The sequence below is a fragment of the Octopus bimaculoides genome, chromosome 19, assembly GCF_046866305.1.
Source record: "Octopus bimaculoides isolate indiv1 chromosome 19, ASM4686630v1, whole genome shotgun sequence".
NCBI classification, from domain to species: domain Eukaryota; kingdom Metazoa; phylum Mollusca; class Cephalopoda; order Octopoda; family Octopodidae; genus Octopus; species Octopus bimaculoides.
Window position 1 is genome coordinate 43,949,777 of NC_142946.1, and position 5,000 is coordinate 43,954,776.

General features: G+C 36.4%; 1 long non-coding RNA gene across 1 annotated transcript in view; it reads right to left on the reverse strand.

Annotated features, from left to right (window-relative positions):
- Window positions 1-1,819: 1,819 nt before the first annotated feature.
- LOC128250113 (uncharacterized) overlaps window positions 1,820-5,000 on the reverse strand; it is a 5,810-nt gene continuing 2,629 nt past the window's right edge. The window contains exon 2 of the long non-coding RNA XR_008266235.2: window positions 1,820-2,202. This is a non-coding gene — a long non-coding RNA (uncharacterized LOC128250113). The remainder of the gene's footprint in view (window positions 2,203-5,000) is intronic.

Sequence of the window (5,000 nt, forward strand, 5' to 3'; positions counted from 1 at the left end):
TTGACCATCCTATTTATGTATTTAATGGGTCACGGAACTAAGGCGGCAAATTAGGCAAAGTCGCTGTCCGCTTTTGGTTCAAATCCTGCCAAAGTCAATTCCCTCTTTTTGTTCTTTCGAGTGTCAATAAAGCGATAGCAATCTAGGGTGAGTTATTAGTGTAACAGTTAGAGGATCGGACAATAAGCCTGGAGCTACCTGTTCCTGCACTCTGCGATATGAGTTCAAATCCCGCCGAGGTTGAGGTTTCCTATTCTTTCAAGGACGATTAAAATAAGTACCGGCCCAGGGTGGCAGATTAGCGATGGGGAACGATACCATATGTTGTTGGTTGCCCGACCTTTGCATTCTGACAACGTCTAAAACGACACTGGTGCCAAGCTGTATTAGCCCAAGGGGGTGGCCTTTATCTTGTATGTACATACATATATACATACATAAATATTTATACTGGAAAAAGCCCATTGTATATTTATACAGTAGAACTTCGCACTACGAGTACCCCATTATACGAGTAATTTGCTGTACGAGCCGAGACTCGTGCGAATTTTTGTCTTGAAGTACGAGCGGAAACCCGCAGTACAAGCGCACAAATCATCTCATTTTTAAGGTAATTCAGCTAATAAAACCAGTTTACATATTTCTTTTACATTCTCCTTTTCATAATTGTCATTTTACTTGTAACTACACCTTTTCTGTTTTGAAACATTTAAAAATTATTTTTGAGTGTTTTTTGGGGGCTGGAACGGATTAATCATATTTTAGTTAATTTACTATGTGGAAAATTGATTTGTATAACGAGTAAATCGTAAGACGAGCTCGGTCATGGAATGAATTAAACTCGTACTGCGATGTATTGCAGTATATATATATATATATATATATATATATATATATATATATATATACCGAATTATGCACTTAAATGTGAAACAAGGTGTAAAAACAGAGTACTCAAATACCAGAGCAATATGCTTTATTTATTCTAACAAAACTGTCCGACGAACGAGAACGTGAAAATCTGAGTAACAGTTTTTGTGATATTTCTAATGCTTTTAAATAAAGTATATATATATATATATATATATATATATATATATGCCCGTCATATATATAAATATGTGTGTGTGTATATTTGTATTCGTTCCCCACCGCTTGATAACCGGTGGTGGCTTATTTACGTGTCCGTAACCTTGCAGTTTTGAGAAAAGAATCGGATAGAAAATGTAGCAGACATTTTTTTTTTTTTTTTTTTTTACTGGGATCGAATAGTTCAACTGAGCCCAGCATTTGCAGCAATCCGGTGACTGAAACGAATGACATCTAAGCAATAAAAGAAAGAACACGTGAGAAAAAGTGCCGCCCTCTCTCTGCTCCCCCTCCACCCGCCACCTAGCACCATACAAAGTGGCTGGATTGGAAAACTCCCTGTAAGCCTGTATTTCTGAGAAATAGCTGACTAACCAACACCAAGAAGAAAGGAGATGTTGAAATCGGAATTCAAAATTTAAAACCTTGTACTCCAGATGAAATTTTTTATATATTTATCTTCCTCGCCAACTGAAATGAACTATGAGCTAATATTAATGAATATTTTTCTTTTATCAAATATTTATATCAAATATTTCTACCTGACACTCGTAATTTTCATATTTTACTTGCTGTAATTCTTAACAAATGTAATGTAATTGATGTAACCACATGATAATTCTGTACTGACGAGACACAATTATATTGAAACAGTCTGTCTGCGAATATTAACGGAGCAAATATTGAAATTGAAAACGAAATTAAATAAAATAAATATTAAAGAAAATAGTAGCAATAATATGGTGTATTTTATTTAATTACAGACAATACATTTCCAGCGAGACGTCTTTCTTTGTTTCTTTCTTTATTTCTTTCTTTTCCACCTCTCTCTCTCTCTCTCTCTCTCTCTCTCTCTCTCTCTCTCTCCAAGAACTGACTGAACAACCAATAATATACTACTGTGTAACACATATTTCATACGTACTATCAATATGTAATCATCGACAATATGTAAGCCATTGTGAAGAATAATTCAACAGCAGACACAAGTGTGACTGTGTGGATAAGAAGCTTGTTTCCAAACGAGTTGACTTGGGTTCGGTTCCATATGGGTAAGTGTCGTTTACTATAACCTTGAGCCGATCAAATGTGAGTGCATTTGGTAGACAGAAACTGAAAAGAAGCCCATTATATACATATTAATAAGTACGCAGCTTAAGAAACGTACTGCGGGAGATTCGTTTAAACCCCACCACCAACACCGTCACCACAAAATAAAAAATAAAAAATATCTCTTCAATGCTGTGCCCCAAAAGGGCTGGAGTGCAATGCCCGAACCAATTAAAAGATGAAAGTTCAGGATCATCTTTTCTGCCCTTCATCTTAATCATCATAATCATCATCATCATCATCATAATCATCATCATCATCATCATCATCACCATCATCATCATCATCATCATCATCATCATCATCATCATCATCATCACCATCATCATCATCATCATATCATCATCATCATCATCATCATCACCATCATCATCATCATCATCATCATTATCATCACCATCATCATCATCGTCATCACCATTATCACCGACACGAGCATCATCGCCATCGTCATCATCATCTTTCATCATCATCATCATCATCATCATCGTCGTCGTCGTCCTCATCATCGTCATCATCATCATCGTCATCACCATCATCACCGACATGAACATCATCGTCATCGTCATTATTGTCATCATCATCATCATCATCGTCATCATCATCATCATCATCATCAGTACTACCGCCACCACTGCCATCTTCATCGTCACCACCATCATCGTTATCATCATTTAGTTGCTTGTCTGTTCATTTCCTTTTCATTTGTGTCTTTCCCCCATCCCATCCCATCCCCGTTAAACCGAGAAATATTATTCTCCGAATGGAATTCAAGTCAGGCGCAATGGGGGAAAAAATCTATTTGATTCCATTGAGATTCCTCTCACTTCATCATATTGTTACAATGGAGAAAGTGTCCCAGGAATTCTCCAGAATAAAGAAAGAGAGAAAGTGTGTGTGTAAGAGAGAGAGAGAGAGAGAGAGGAGTAGAGGTAGGGTAGTAGAGTGTGAGTGAGAGCGAGACAGTGTTGTTGTTGTTGTTTTTGTTCACTCCCTTCTCCGCTCTCCCGAACTTCATCAGTCTGCAACGGAGACAGACACAAGGCCGGGCTGTATGCAATGCAAGGATGCCGACCAAGCAACTTGTTTAGAGTTAATCCCGGTCGATAGAAACGCTATAAAACTGTCTGCTGCTGATTCAGAGCCTCGTTCTGATGATGCAACTGGAGTGGAGTGGAGTGGAGTGGAGTTGAGTGGTGTTGAGAGAGGGGTGGGTGAGTGTGCGGGTGAGTGTGCGAGTGGGGGGGGGTCTCTGGATAGTTTGGATGTCGGACTGTTTCAGTATACACACGTACATACGAACATACATACATACATGCATGCATGCATACGTACGTACATACATACGTACATAAATACATACATACATACATACATACATACATACATATTTATATACATACATGCATGCAAGCATGCATACGTACGTACACATATATATACGTACATACATACATACATATACATACATAAGTACATACATACATGTATTCATAAAGACAGCCAGATAGTCATACGTATCCATTTACTGACAGCTCAACTTTAATTCCGCCTTTCTATGTATGCACACGTATACACACGTACACACGTATATGTTATATATATATGCATATATGCACGTATATATATATATATATATATATATATATATATATATATATATATATATATATGTATGTATATGTATGTATGTATATATGCACGTATGTATATATATATATATATATATATATTATTGGAGAAGGGAATGAAATATATGAATATATATGTAAATAGATAAATAACCATAAGAATGAAGAGATAATTTCTGGAAATTCCCCATAGTTGTGCTCTTGTTAAATTCCATCCAATCAACAATATTTATTTGCGGTCGATTATTGATCTGTAATGTCAGGAGTTCTGATAGAGCGATTTCCTAGGTTCTGACGCCTCTATGCTTTACTCAGAGCCGGAACAGAGAAGAGGAAGTTAGCGAGGAAATTAAAGTGTCTGCGAATTAGATTACAAAAAAACAAAAAAAAACAAAAAAAAAGAAAGAAAATAACAACAACTATAATAATAATAATATTAATAATAATAATAATAATAATAATAATAATAATAATAAATGATATAAATCGATGTTAGCTAGAGTAAATTGATCGTTGAACGTACTACATAATCCATGTTACATTGTTAAGACTTCCCTATCAAACGGTACATCGCCATGCGAGCCAAATTGTAAACGTAAACATGGCGTACGTTTGCGCATTCGTTTTTCTCTTGAATTTTTTTAAACCCAGGAGTTTGAAAATAAATGGTAGCTTTAATTTACTTATTTATTTTAGGTGGTGAGCTTGCAGCATCTTTACCGCCGCGAGTCACAAGTGCCTGGCAGCATTTCTGCTGTCTTTAGATTCCGAAGTCAAATGCTGTCGGGGTTGACTTCGCTTTTCATCGCTTCAGGGTCGACTAAAATACGTACCATTTAAACATTGGGGGTACAGGTAATAAAGATGTATATATATATATATATAGATGAACCAACTTCACGGCAGGAGGCGCAGATGAGAGCAGCTGCATCAAACTCTCTCATGCACCAAATGTCAATTCATGAAGTAAAATTGTGTAGCAACACCAAATGGCGGTGCCCCAGCATGGCCACAGCTCATGAGCTGAAACTAGATAAAATGAAAAATGAAAAAAATATATACATATATATATATATATATATATATATATATATAGCGGTTCGTCAAAAGAGACCGATAGAATAAGTACTAGGCTTACAAGGAATAAGTCCCGGGGTCGACTTGCTCGAC